Source organism: Balaenoptera physalus (genome assembly GCF_965194825.1).
Source record: "Balaenoptera physalus genome assembly, chromosome: 8".
In the NCBI taxonomy this organism is placed as follows: Eukaryota; Metazoa; Chordata; class Mammalia; order Artiodactyla; family Balaenopteridae; genus Balaenoptera; species Balaenoptera physalus.
The window spans coordinates 105,800,112-105,815,677 of record NC_138887.1 but is presented as its reverse complement, the minus strand read 5'-3'; the positions used below and the strand labels follow the sequence as shown (position 1 = coordinate 105,815,677).

Genomic DNA, 15,566 nt, shown 5'->3' with positions numbered 1-15,566 from the left:
AGACGCATTTGTGCTGCATCTATTTGACACCAAATATCTTGATGAAAATTGAAAACAGTGAATCTCAAACACTAATTTTCTACATATCCAGATGGTTGGCATTATATGAAGTGTCTGGGTGGTACAAAATGATTCACTCTTAAAAAATAAAATGAGTAAGTTTCCTCATGAATTTTGGAAAGAAATAAAAATCTGGCCACTTTGATAGGATTTTAAGAAATAACTCCTATGAAAGGAGACATTATTTTATCTGATGATTACCCTTGAACACAGAAAGCTATAAGTGTGTCCATTTACTTTGTGAGCCTCCCCTCATGCTATGCAGGCTCAAGAATAATTTGTTTCCCTGTGTAATAACCAGCTTTGCTTCTGTAAGTCTCTGGTAATGTCACTGTTGCGTATTAGTAGCCCTTTAAATTTTAACAATTTAAAATAAATAATTTTATTTAATATGTTCTCTATATGATATTTTTATAAGATTATAATCTACCAAATTTATAATATATAAATTATATAATGTAAAGTATTATATAATTACTGTCACTTACATGTAATAATTATGTCATATAATTTAATATCATGTAGCAGACATTATTAAGCACCCAATATATGTATCACCTTAAGAGATGTACAAAATCTAGTCCTTGACTTCAAGAAGTCTACAATTTTATCAGAGAGAGCATTTTGAGTTCTTCTATGCTTTCTGAGAGAGATGTTTTCCCCTAAACACCACTTGGTTCTTATTCCTCCCTGTAGAGGAGTGAGTTAGCCGATGTAATTTACAGAGCCCTGGCTGGGATGGGCCGCTTACTTCTTGCCCACTCAGAAGCCCTGTGTCTTCTAACCCTGCCTGTGACTGGAGAGGGGTCTGTCACATGCTGGGGTTTCATGTATTAGGAAGACTGTTGTTGCAGCACAGCAAAGCACCTTTCTTCAGAACCAGTTTTATTAGTAATAAAATGTTGTTTTGATCTTACCTGCCACTCTCTCCTCTCTCTCCTTCGGTTCAGAACTCAGGTGGAGAGGAGAAGGGTGTAATTTCTTGGGGCCGCCTTCAATCTCAACAAGGTAAGACTGGTAACAGGTAATTCTAATACAAATCACACTGTGATCAGTGCGGTGTGAGTTCCACCTTGGAGGAGGTCCTTAGCAAAAGAACAGTCACTTCTGTCAAGAGGATTGCAAAGAATCAGAATCAGAGAGGGGGACATCCATGCCAGGGGCCTCCTGCTTCAGAACTTCTTGTTATAATTTTATAGATATAGCACATAATTTAATCAATAAATTTCATTATCAATAACTAAATCTATACATAAATAAAGTTAGAGTTTTTTGTTTCTTGCCACTGGCTGTAAAAAATTTAGCATATGATTGTGTGGTGGTCGCCAGAGTAAAGAACTGGTGGAGAAAAAAAAAAATGATGGGAAATAAAACTAGAGATATAGTTTGGGGATAGAGGCAAAGGATCCTAAATGTACTGTGTGTGTTTGGGTCTTTATGCTTTAGGCATTGGGCAGTCATTAAAAGTGTCTGAACAGGAAAATAAGCAGCTTTGACGTGTGCTTCAGGAAGATTAATGCGGTACTGCTGTGTCAGGATATCAGGTGCTGCTCAGTGGGTTGAGACTGGAAGCAGGGAAACCTATTAGGAGATTCTGGCATTAAATAATGAGAGAGGAAGTCAGATCTTGAACTAGAGGGTATCAGTGCGTATACAAAGGAAAGAAGAAACACAAAAGATACATGTTTTTCAACAAAATTGACAGAACTTGACTGCTAATCAAATGTGGGACAAAAAGAGGGAAGAATTAAAGACTCTACCAACATTTTGAGCTGATGGGATTAGAAAACTCTTAATTAACAGAAATAGGGAGAAGTAAATGTTCAGGAGGGAAAAGAAAAAGTTTAGATTTGAACCTATTAAGATCAACACACTGGGAGAACATATGGGTGGAAACTTCCAGCCAGGAGTTGGTGAATCCAGATGGGAACCATGAGAGTTGTCAGGGTGAGAGAGGAGGCTTCAGAAATGAGTCATAAGGACAGTAGAGTTAAAGCCATGAGACTGAATGAGTTTTCCAAGAGGACATATAGAAGAGAGGATGGAGAAGAGGACCAAGGGCAGATTCTTAGGGAAAACTTATCTTTGGGAGCTGGAAAAGAAGAGAAGTGGAGGAGACACAGGGATAAAAGGGGGGATAAGAAAAGTATAAAGGTAAGAATTGCCCAGGCATGGGGACACAGTTGGGGGTGGGGGGGAACAGGGCCAATCATATAAAGTGACTAAGCAAAATGAAAATAAAACAAAAAACACTGCATTTGGTAACCGGCTGACTATTGACCTTTAACAAATTATTAGGGAGGGATAAGAGCTGAAGCCTAATTGCAAGGATTTACAAGGGAGCTGGTGGTATCAGAATGAAGCAGTCGACAAAGACGACTTTTTAAAGAAGTTTTATGTTGGAGAGAGAGTGAAGGCACTTGCCCCAGAGGGGTGGGCAGCAGACTGGAGGGCCAGTGGTTTTGTTTATGTTTGCGGGTTGTTTTTTCTTTTTTTCTTTTTATTTATTTATTTATGTATTTTTTGGTTGGTTGGCTGATTTTGGAGAGGAGAAACTCGAGTGTGGTTACAGTCAGGGAGCAAGATCCAGTGGCAGAGCCAAAGAGAGGAGAGTAAGAGAGACAGCAAGTGAAACAGGGCAAAGCTTAGGGCGGGTGGAGGAGCTCCAGTCAAGAGACTACGATGGCAGGTCAGCCTAGAAGGAGGCTGCCGAAGGGGCAGTAGAAGCTGGCGAGGTAGCATCAGAACCAGAGAAGTCTAGGGTGGACAGATGGAACGATGGGGAGACAAGGGAAATGGACCAGATGCTGGAGGTGACAGTGGATCAACAGTGCAGTGGGGGCTTCCCTGGTGGCGCAGTGGTTGAGAATCTGCCTGCCAATGCAGGGGCCACGGTTCGAGCCCTGGTCTGGGAGGATCCCACATGCCACGGAGCAAACTAGGCCCGTGAGCCACAACTACTGAGCCTGCGCGTCTGGAGCCTGTGCTCCGCAACGGGAGAGGCCGCGACGGTGAGAGGCCCGCGCACCGTGATGAAGAGTGGCTCCCGCTCGCCGCAACTAGAGAAAGCCCTCGCACAGAAACGAAGACCCAACACAGCCAAAAATAAATTAATTAATTTAAAAAAAATCCTATGAATCATGAAAGCCAAATGTCTAATTTAATTCTAAAATTACCTTCTACATTGCTACTTTGTAACTTGTGTTGTTCTTAATTACGGTATTAACCAGTCAATGTTTTAACATTTTTTTTAATTCTAAAAGATGGATAAGTCCAAAACATATATAAATAGACTAATCTGCATTGCTAGTTTCTGTGTTTCCTCAAAAGAAAGTTTGCCAGATAGAAGACATTTTTGAGATATCATCTGTTATCAGTCTAAGTGCCCTAAGTCTGGGTCTTCTAAGAAGCTTAAATCATGGTGCGGTGCTCGCGCTGCTACTTGTAAAGCCTATTCCTGCTGATAGTACCTGACTCTCCCGCTGATGAGGAAAGTACTGGGAAGTTGGAGTCATTGCAGGATGGTTTTGGCAGAAGCTTTTCTGTTTTCTCACCATTGCCTGGCCTGGTTGGGAAAACTGAAGGATTGCTTGATGCTGTTTTGCTTTAGTGCTCTTTACTTATCTTCTGATGTTTCTGGTTGTGTGATTTATATTTAGAATCAGACGCTTTGGATGCTTGGGGTGGATGCAGAGGGAGAAAGAGACCAAGAGACTAAGAGAGAATCAGGATGGGATTTGAATGGGGTTTGGATTCTGGGCTTTTCTGTGAAAGGGACAGTCCCCCAGAACTAAAACTCACTATTTACTTTAAGGGTAGTAAAGTTCCCAGCAGAAACAACAACGGTGACTTCATGGCTTCACGTCTGGCAATATTTCTGCTTATGTGGTGCTTTGTGAATCTGTCCAGCGAAAATGCTGGAAGTCCACAGAGCCTGCCATCCTGGTCATAAGTCTCCTGTCGGACTCTCCATTCAGATGTCTCGATTTAATTATGGCCCCAGCAGCTTTCATTTCTCTCATCAGCAACTTGCCTTACTGTTATGCATGTTGCTGACTTTGCTTCCGGTAGGCAGCAAATCATTTTCCGTATCTCCTTAAGCATCGCTCATAGCTCCGCTTAATATCCCCCCTCCCCCGCTTTGTCCTTGGGCCTCAAGGTGGCAGACAGAGACTGAAAGTTTTATCAGGTATGAAAGTAACTGGGGACTTCTTCAGAAGGCAGAGCCTTGAAGTCAGAGCCATTTGCACGAGAGCGCTAAGGGCGCCCAGCCAGGAAGAAGGCAGACCCTTGGCCGAGGGGTGATTTGTGCTGTGCCGGCCCTTCACGTGTGCCCCTCAGAGCCCCCACCTGGACTCAGGACTGCCCTGAGTGGGCCATGTGCTGTGCCCTGGACCTGGGCTCCCTTCTCCCTTTAGCAGCATTTACCTGCCCTGTGACCTGTTCCTGTCACCACTCTCTTAGGTGAGAAGCACCCAAGGACAGAGGCTACACAGGGAGCAGTTACAGAGCAACTCTGGGGATTTGAATCCCAGCTCTGCCGTTCACTGGCTGAGTGACCTGGGGCAAGTTATGTGACTTCTCTGCCCCTCCCTTTCTTCATCTGTAGAAAAGCAGTAATAATACCCCTATGAATAGGGCTTTATGAAGAATAGTGACTTAAATTGCACGTGAAGCACTCTGTAGTGCCAAATGTGTGTGTTAGTGCCTGAAAAACTTACACCTTCAAGGTGTTAAAAGTGGTCATTGTTTTACGTGTTGTCCCTTCTATTTTTTTTTTTAATTAATTTATTTATTTTTGGCTGCACTGGGTCTTCGTTGCTATACGTGGTCTTTTTCTAGTTGTGGAGAGCGGGGGCCACTCTTCATTGCAGTGCGCAGGCTTCTCAGTGCGGTGGCCTCTCCCGTTGCAGAGCATGGGCTCCAGAGCGCAGGCTCAGTAGTTGAGGCACACGGGCTCAGTAGTTGTGGTACACGGGCCCAGCTGCTCCGCGGCATGTGGGATCCTCCCGGACCAGGGCCCGAACCCGCGCCCCCTGCACTGGCAGGCGGATTCCCAACCACTGCGCCACCAGGGAAGCCCCCTTCTATGTTTTTGTTTGTTTTTTGTTTGTTTGTTTTCGTATTTTAATGAGAGCCTTATGGAAAGGGTCCAAGGAATTAACTTTAAAGGACAGAACAATAGATACAAGGTAGAGATCCTCCCATCACTCTTAAATCATACTAATGCAGCTGTCTAAAACATTGGTCCTTCCGGTCAGATATTCCTTACTATTGATACTTTCTTTTAAGCAAGGAGAATGGAGGCTGGGGGGTTGGGGGTTAGGGCTGCTTAAGAATCATCACAGATTAAAGACTCAAGTAATCCAGGAAGCAAGTTGGTCAGAGCTAAACCAGGGTTACAGTCATTCTCTACAGTAAATACCAGAGTACAAAGGAAAGAACAGTGCATCTAACTACCTGCCATTCTATTTGCAGATTTTATTTTTCCCATCCTCGATACGAAGGTTGGTAGCCAATAGGATGTCCATAAAGTAACAAATGTTAGTAAAGAAAATCACCAAGAATGGGACGTTAATCACACTGACTTAGATGATTTACTTCCGAATGATCCCTCACACATCTCAAATATGTCTAAATATGACTAAAATGTATTCATTAGGAATAAAAAGCAAAGGCAGGCTTAGATGGGTGAAAGCTGGGTTCTGAAGAGTAGAAGCTGAGTCACTAATGTTAAGGTCTCCCCTTCGCCCTGCACTCATGGCTCACCAACATCAGGAGAATCTGAACTCATAAAACGGACTTTGTCGGTGATTACTATTATTATTCCTACTATCATGATTATTTGGCTGTTCAGTTTCTGCACCCTTTTCCAGTTTTGAGAAGATTTCTTTTCCTCTTGATGTTTTCTGGGGCAGAAGCTGAAAACTCCCTCTCCCAGTCTTCCTAGCAGCTGGGACTCAAGACTATGACTGAGGCTCTGCTGTCCGGTGCACCCAGTGTAGCCTTTAGCTAGTGGTGCAAGGAAGCAAAGACAAGGAGGAACCCCGCTGGCAGTTGGCAACAGCAGTGTCAACAATGTGGACTTTCTAGCAGCAGCAGTGGCTGGGGAGCCCCAGCTGCACATGTGCAAGGTGACTTCAGAGGGCAATTTGTGATGTCCATCCAGCAAATGTTACCCTCACTAGATGAGCTCTGGAGCAAGATTTTGGCTGTGGTCCTGGCTGCTGCCACGCCTCATTTGCTCCTGCTCAGTTTCTAAGCCTGGTTCTGAAGTCTATGAAATACACAATATCCTTTTATTAAATTTTTTTCTCACTTAAATCAACCACATCTCTTTCAGTTGTTTGCAACTATAAAACCCTGGCTAATGCAACTGGTGAGACAAGTTTTTACTATGATGGCTGGGACTGCCAGCCATCTGCCAGTTTTCTCCGTTTCATCTTTTGGTAGTAGAACTCCGGATTTTCGCTTCATGCATAGCAGCATCAGGTCCTGATCTTAAAAAGAAAGGGTGTATGCTAATTCTATCATCTGTGTCTTTCCTGGGTCAGTTCAATTGATTGATTTTCTTTCCCCCTCATTATGTGTTGTATTTTCCAGCTTTTTGGCATGCCTGGTAATTTTTGGCTGGATGTTAAACACTGTGAATTTTATCTTGTTAGGTGCTGAATAATTTTGTATTCCTGTAAACATACTTGAGTTTTGTTATGGAATGCGATTAAGTTACTTGGTATATTAGTCTCCTGAGGCTGCTGTAACAAATTACCTCAAATGTAGTGGCTCGAAACAATAGAAATTTATTCTTTAGGCCAGAAGATGTCAGCAGGGCATCTCCAGAGGCTCCAGGGAAAAATCCATTTCTTGCCTCTTCCAGCTTCTGGTGGCACCCAGCATCCCTTGACTACATCACTCCAATCTCTGCCAGTTATTTTCCCAGTGCCTTCTCCTCTCTGTGGGTCTGCTTTGCCTCTGCCTCCTTCTTACAAGAACACTTGTGATGGCATTTGGGGCTCACCTGGATAATCCAGGATGACCTCTTCATCTCAAGATCCCTAACATAGTCTGTAAAAATCCTTTTTTCAAATCTGGTAACATTTATAGGTTCCAGGGATTAGGACTTTTATCTTTGGGCCACCGTTCATCCCATCACACTTGGAAACAATTTAATCTTTTTATGTCTTGTTTTAAGCTCTGTTAGGTGGGATCAGAGTAGTGTTTAAGCTAGAATTCATTTTGCCCCACTACTGAGGCAGAACCCTCTGAGAATTCTACTTGACATCCCATGAATTAGGAGGTTTTCTACTCTGGCTAGTGGAAGAGGAACTATTCTTGCCTCTGTGTGAGCTCTAGAGAATTTTCTTTCTAGTACTCTCAGGTGATGCTTTCCCAGGCCTTGGCTAGTTTCTTCACACACATGCAGTGATCAATGCTCAGATGAGACCCGAGGGTAGGGTTAGGAGGACTCTGCAGATCTCCAGAGTTGTCTCTGTGAAGCATTCTCTTTCCTGGTACTCTGCCCTGCAAACCCTAACTACCTGGGCTTCCTGGGACTCCCAGCCCCACTCCCTCAACTCTGGATTTCCCCATCTTGCACCACACTCTGGGACACCTTCAGGGCTCACCTCATTTGTTTTCTTTCTCTCAAGGATTGTTGTCCTTTGTTGCCTGATGTCCTACATCTTGAAAACCATTGTCTCGTGTTTTGTCTTGTTGTTTGGCGTAAGAGGATAAAACCAGTCCCTGTTACCCCATCTTGGCTGGAAGGAGAAAGCACTGTTTTTTAAAAATAATAATCATGACCAAGTGTGCCCTCCCCTTTCCCTTTCTCCTTTCTTGCTCACTGGAATATGGGTATGATGGTGGGAGGTGGAGCAGCCATCTTGGACTATGAGGTACAGCCCTGCACTGCCTGCCCAGACTCTTACATACAGAGACATACATTTTTATCTTGTTCAAACCATTGTGCTTTTAGATCTCTCTGTTTCTCTGGCTTCACTGGTACCCAATTAATAGAATTATTTACAAAACATCATAGTATCATCTCTTTTTGTCCTTTCTGTCTGAGAGACTTGAAAAATGATCCTCTGGGCCACAACAGCAGTCTACAGATAAACCCTCCTCAACAATTCAAAAATAATTTCTAATGGGAATCAGTGCATATGCAAGTGTGTGTACCTTTGTGTGTGTGCATGTGTGTGTTGCATAGATCAACAGACATTGTAACTTATTTTTCTTTTAACAAAATTTCTAAGCACAATAAATAACACTTAATAGCATTATGACGTCTAACTTCTAGTCTAGGTGCCATGAAACTATGACCTGTGGCCTAAATCTGGCCCTTCACTTGGTTTTGTACAACCCACAGGCTAAGAATGGTTTTTACATTCTTTTAAATAGTAGAAAAAATCAAAAGATTTTTTTGACATGTGAAAATTATATGAAATTCACATTTCAGTGTCCATATATAAAGTTGTATTAGAACACAGGCATGCTCATTCATTTATACTTGTCTACGGTGGCTTTTATGCTTCAATGGCAGAGTTGAGTAGTTGTGACCAAGACCGTGTGGCCAGCAAAGGCTAAGGTATATACTATATGGCCCTTGCCGAGAAAGTATCCTGACCCCTATTTTAGTCCAAAGAACACTTTTTTAAGCTTTAGCTCTATCGCTTAATAGGCATTCGGATGGCATTGGTATGTGATATAAAGAGGATCGTCATGTAGAGCAACAGCAAATAATAGGCACGAAGTTCACTCACAGTTCTGGGGCATGTAAACAATAGTGCGTTCACACATCACAGTCAATAGCTGTTGGGCATTGCTGTTCCCCAGGTATTTCAAATCACCATGGAGCACACAGCCTAACCAAGGTTTGCTACTCACTCAGCCCACCAGATTTGGAATTAGACTATTCTTGAGGTTTCCTCTCACGCCTACCTCCAGAAAGAAAAAGGAGATTCATATTTTTTTAAATTTTGTTTATAAATTGTGTATTGAAATATTTCAAATCTTCAGAATTCAGATTGACCAACAGTGCAACCATACTATAATGATATATGTGCCTCTCTCTTTGACATAGAGAAGAATCTTTCTTCTGTCTCATGCTTTATTCCACGGGTCAAAAGTTTCAGAGAACTGTTGACTAATGAGAGAGGGAATGTTCACTTTATTACTGATTCTAGTAGGATTCTAAGTTAAAAACCCCTAAACTGTATGATCTCTCAAGCTCTGTTCATGTCTAAGGGAGAAGTAACATTTGTCAAGCACTAACTGTTAGATATAGGAACACAGCCAACTCAAAGGGTGACGTTAATATCCTGTGGTCAGGAAATTGAGGAAGAGTGGAATATAATCCTAAATCTCCCACTTTTGAAGACCTCCCTGAGAGAGATAGGAGTACTGATTACGAAACCAGATAAAGCAATATGTTCTCAGCAGAGTTTGGATCCCCTATGCAATGTAGGATCCAGGGAGCCAGGCTGAACCCAGGGAACCCTCCTTTTGTTCCATGGAAGAGAGGCCTGAGGAGGTGTATCTGTCAATCTCTGCATCAAGGGTCAAAAACACTGGATTGAGGGAAGGCTCCACCCAGCAGAAGCAAGACTTGCTTTGAGGCTTAGACAGGAGCTGGCTTGGGCTCTCCACACAGGTGACCAGGTCAGGCCAGTGGCCCTGGAGGAGGGTGTCTGAGGAGTGAGGAAGAGATGACAGGTCTTCCCAGCTCTGAGGAGCAAGATGTGGACCACCTAACCTCATCAACCTCAGAAGTGGAAGAGAAAAGGTCGGGAGAAGGAGTTGACTGCCTCCACCTCTGAGACTCCTTAGTCAAAAGGAGCTGGGGCTTCCCTGGTGGCGCAGTGGTTGAGAATCCGCCTGCCAATGCAGGGGACACGGGTTCGAGCCCTGGTCTGGGAAGATCCCACATGCCGCGGAGCAACTGGGCCTGTGAGCCACAATTACTGAGCCTGTGCGTCTGGAGCCTGTGCTCTGCAACAAGAGAGGCCGCGATAGCGAGAGGCCCGCGCACCACGATGAAGAGTGGCCCCCGTTTGCCACAACTAGAGAAAGTCCTCGCACAGAAACGAAGACCCAACACAGCCATAAATAAATAAATAAATAAATAAATAAATAAATAAATAAAATAAAATAAAATAAAATATGTATGTTATCTCTTTAAAAAAAAAAAAAAAGGAGCTGACTGCAGCTTCAGAAGAGAGAAAGAGGAGGCAGGAGCCAGATTCCTGGACAGGCATGGGACCTTTATCTCAGCTCACTGATGTCCCCCACAGGCGCAAAGGCTGATAAATGTCCTTAAAGCTGACCAACCACGGCTGGGGGCGGAGGGGTGCGGGGGAGGAGAAGTGGGGTAGACAGGAGGAGTGTTGAGCTCCCCCTGGAGGCCACAGAGAAATGCAGACCAGAGGCATCCAAGGTTGTTTTGAGCTGACCTTAACAACACTCCTTTGAGATGGTCTAACTGTGTCCATTTAAGCAAGGAAACTGAGATTAAAAAGGCTCAGAATTTGGGGAGACAATGGGCCATATGGAAAAATAATAGGCTTTGGAGTCAAACAAACCTAGGTGACTTAGCCAGCTATTGACTATATTATGTAACCAAGCTACTTTGAAGTGTTTATGTATAAATAAAGTGAAATCATATTGCATGTGCAAGACTAGCATTAAGTCTGGCATATGGTAGATGTGCGGTAATTTTAGTAATTTCTTTCTTTGTCCAAGGTCACAGGGTCAGTAAGCAGCTACAGGAGCTGCGGTCGATACCCTGGTCTTCCTGATCCGGAACCCCAGGCATCCTGCCCTCGGTGATGACTTCCTCTCAGCTTCCTGCGAGAATAAAACGCAGGGTCCCCTTTAAAACACCTTTCCCAGAGCTTCCCTGGTGGCGCAGTGGTTGAGAATCTGCCTGCCAATGCAGGGGACACGGGTTCGAGCCCTGGTCTGGGAAGATCCCACATGCCGCGGAGCAACTAGGCCTGTGAGCCACAACTACTGAGCCTGCGCGTCTGGAGCCTGTGCTCCGCAACAAGAGAGGCCGCGATAGTGAGAGGCCCGCGCACCGCGATGAAGAGTGGCCCCCGCCCGCCGCAACTAGAGAAAGCCCTCGCACAGAAACGAAGACCCAACACAGCCAAAAATAAATTAATAAATTAATAAATTAATAAATTAAAAAAAAAAAAAGACCTTTCCCAGTTAAGCTGGTTCATCTTCACATCTAAGAAATAAGATGGTTCCCAAGCAACCCCTTTTTAGGGCTAGAGTGCTGTTCTTCCCCACAACCTCTTCACTCTCACCTCTGGGGAAATATAAACACTCCTTGGTGAGGGGCTGGAACTCAGAAGGCTGGCCAGCCTTGCCTTTCCCAGTGATTTTTTTGAGCTCGCAAGGGAAACCCTTGAAGGGAATCCCTCTGAGCAGCAAAGTCCATCCCTTTTATGGACAGATTCTCCTGCTGCTGCATAGCAAACCCTGAGCAAATTGTTTTGGCATGCACAAGGCTACAGATCTTTTTGTCCAAAAGGCAAACATGTTTCTCTGAATTCATAACAGCAGCTCAGTTTTAAAGGTTTTCCAATCCCATCAAATGCCTCCTCTATCCAGACATTTCTCAAACTTAATAAATAGTAAGAGGCTAAAGCTAAAAAGGGTCCCCCTATTTACAAAAATGATTTGTGCAACTGGCTACTTCTAAAGTAGGGTCTTTCAACCTCAGCACTATTGACGTTTTGGATAAGGCTTTTCTTGGCACTGTGGAAGGTTCAGCAGCATCCCTGGCCTCTACCTATTACCTGCCAGTAACACTGCCCCGTCCTATCCTCTCAAGTTGTGACAATCAAACATGTCTCCAGACATTGTCAAATGTCCCCTGAGAGTTAAAATCACCCCCCCCACCTGGGAACCACTGCTCTAACAGACCTGGTATGACATTTAAAATGGGTTTTAAGATTCTGGTTTTTAACCCTTCCTTCCGCACTGGACAACTCAAGTCATTAGTGAGCCAAGTGGGAATTTGGGGGGATGTCAAGTATGAATGAATTTAAGGGTGCTGAGAACAGTGGTGCATAGCATACTACAGAGATGTTCGCCATCTTATTTCTAACTCACTTAATATCAGGACAAGAGGACCAGGGTAGGGCACTGAACCAAACGGACCCTAAACTACCCATTAGATGAACAAAGCTTTTCTGAAATATTAAAATCCCAGGCCAAGATACAGAAACTGCATAGGAACTTCAATGTATCCTGAATGCACTTCACTTGAGATCTCATTTAATCCCTGTTAGTAATAAAAGATATAGGTGTCATATCTTTTTTAGAGGGAACCAAAACTCGAAAAGGTTAAGTAATTTATCCAAGGTCAGTCGGCTGATAACTGGCAGGGAGGGGCTTAATACTCAGAGCTGGATGGGATGATAGTTAATATTAGAGATCAACGAGTGCTCATGTTTGGCCAAAGATTTGAACACATCAATTCTTTTAACCATATTGTTTGGGTTACTCTTATTGTAATATTGGGACAGAGGTCAATTTGGCCTTTCTCATTTAGCGATTTTTCCCATCCTTTCGGGTCAGGCAGCCCAGATGCTGGATTTGTCTTTTGGATCAAACACAACGCCTTACTCTTCTAACTGCAGTCACTCTGACTCCCTCTTCCCTTGACTGGTTAGCATCTAGCGCCCCTGGAGTCACTACGACCCCAGACAGTTGCTAGTTCTCGGCCTGATGTCTCTACATCCAGAGCGGCTAGGTTCTCTGACATGAGCCATCCTCTGGAAATTCAGTCCCAGGAGTTAACTGCAAGTCCCATTTCCTACATTCACAATGAAGTCCATCTGTCCTTCTTGTACTTATCTTATTGAAAAAGTCCCGCCCCCGCCCCCCCCCCCCGAAGGTACTGTGGATCAATGGAAGTAAAACTTTAGACAATAAAAAGGAAAGGAGGGCAGGGATGGAATAAGAAGTGGTAATGCAGTAAGGAATGCAAAATACTGAAGATTACACAACACAAAACTGGATAGAGGGGAACACTAAAATCAGAAGATTAGGAGAAGGAAAGCAAAGAGAGGGAGAGTGGTCAAAAGATGGGAAGGAAAGAGATGAGAGAAACTGAGCCAGAAGAAAGGAATATTATAAAGAGAATCTGCCCCAAAGCCATCTTCTTGACTACTGATTTCTGGTTACCTTTTTTTTTTTTTTTCCCTTCAGTTGAAGTGTGGTTGATTTACAATATTGTGTTAGTTTCAGGTGATTTTTTTTAATTGAGATAAAATTGGTATATAACATTATATAAATTTCAGGTGTACACCATTATAATTCGACACCTGTATACATTATAAAGTGATTACCAGCAAAAATCTAGTAACCAGCCATCACCATACAATGGACTGCCTTCACGCATTTCACCGGCCCCCCCCACCCTCTTCCCCTCTGGCAACCACCAATCTGTCTTTCCATAACTATGAGTTTCTGTTTTGATTGTTTGTTTTGGTTTGTTTTCTTCTTTTAGATTCCACATAAAAGTGAGATCATACCGCATTTGTCTTTCTCAGTCTGACTTATTTCACTTATATAATACCCTCAAGGTCTATCCATGTTGTTGCAAATGGCGAGATCTCATCCTTTTTCAGGCAGTGTAGTATTCCATTGTATATATCCACCACATCTTTGTGCACTCATCCATCGATGAACACTTAGGTTGTTTCCATATCTAGGCTATTATAAATAATGCTGCCATGAAAATGGTTAGCTTTTAATTTGAGCATTTACCTGTGAATAAATGGCAAGATGTCTGTGCACAACTCATATAGTAAAAACTTCCACTTATTAGAACCTGACCTTTCTAGATTATTAAATTAGCCAGAATGGTTTAGCTATACTCTAATTTTAGGAGAAAGATGCACACAGAGTAAAAAGCTACTGTTAGGGGTTCAAAGAAAAACGCCATGGTGGATCTTCAGTATAGATTCACCCATACGTAGTGCCAAATGGAACCCCCATCACAAAGTACTGAGGTTGCTTTCCATAAACCACACCAGACAAGTGGCCCCACTACTATAAAATCCTACTTACATGATCAAAATAATCTTCAAACCACTGACTCAAAATCCATAAATATATAATAGTTACCATTTATTGATCACTTACAGTTATTCCTACAGCAATGCTGTAAGGTGAGGACCATCGTCCCCATTGACAGGGACGAACACATAATGGCCAAGAAAGGTTGAGTAACTTGCCCAAGGTCACACAGCTAGTCACTGGGGTTGGCTCTAGACCCCTCAGTCTTTCCCCTAAGCTGGGTCTACCCCTCCCCCTTCCCACTTCCCCTCCCGCAACACTGCCATCTGGTTACGGTCAATGCACAGTTTTTGCTAGAGTAGACCAGTAAACTCAGACATTTTTATCCACAGAGGCTGAAACAAAATCATGCTTTGTGCTCAACTCATAGAATTGTAGAATTCCAGGGCTGGCAGGGACACCAGGTCATGAAGTCCCCCTCTCTTTTTTTGCAGATGAGCCAAACCAGGCTCAGTGAATTGAAAGGTCCAAAGGCACTACAGCTAACTAGAAAATTAAGTCGAATTCCCTATTCTTTAAAAATATCCTATTCCTTTCAGAGTTTCCCCTGAGGGCACATTCTTCTCTCCCAGAGGGCTGCTTTGCTGCTCTCACGCCAACTGTGGGCGCTCTGGAGCCTCCCAAAGGCACCATCTTGCGTCCCTCCAGGGTGGGTGGGGCTACAGTAGGAGCAGCCCCCGGGGTTGCTGTGGTGCAGGTTGGGAGGAGCCCCGAGGTCTCTTGGCAGACCACAGCTTTGCTCAGAAGCTATGCGGCAAAAACAAAATCAGCAGTTCCCAGCTCCCTGCTTGATACTATTACTTTTATAATCTATGGTTCCCTTTAAATATCGTGTAACATAACAGGCTTATAATTCAAAACACATTTGTACAAAATGTAAAAGACGTACTCTACAAGCCCATGAATACAAGAAGCAATGTTCCCTTCGGGCCTCCTATTGAAAGCCGGCGATACTTCTTCAAACAATCTGACATTTTTTTGCCTCTTTGCTTTCACACTCCGCATTATCCACTCACTGTTGTTTTCCTATCGATCAACTCTTAAGTTTCGCCTGGGTCCTCTTGCTGGTATGTGAATGCACGTTAAGCGCTTGTTTTCTTTCAGGACAGACATTCCCCGCTGTGCTTTTCCTGGATTTGGACTATTTTTATTATTTACTTTATGTTGCCATGGAGATGGGGAGATCACAGATGTTCCGAGTTGGAATCTAGGGCCACAGGAGACATTTATCACTGTACTTTGGATGAAGTGGGCTCTTGTTCCCTGTTTCTGCAGAGCCAAGTGTTTATTTTGTAAAGAACTTACTAATGAGGACTTAAGCCTAATGAATAATCCGAAACTCTCCTTCACCTCCACCGCACAACAGTGAGTGATCTTACTACAGTGCAAGGTGTGGTTCTTGACAGTAC

At 43.5% G+C, this 15,566-nt stretch overlaps 1 long non-coding RNA gene across 1 annotated transcript; it reads left to right on the top strand.

Annotated features, from left to right (window-relative positions):
* Positions 1 to 7: 7 nt before the first annotated feature.
* LOC309666092 lies at positions 8 to 11,259 on the top strand. Its single transcript, XR_014266889.1, has 2 exons — positions 8 to 2,214; positions 10,801 to 11,259. It is a non-coding gene; the product is annotated as an uncharacterized lncRNA (long non-coding RNA).
* The last annotated feature ends 4,307 nt before the right edge of the window (positions 11,260 to 15,566 follow it).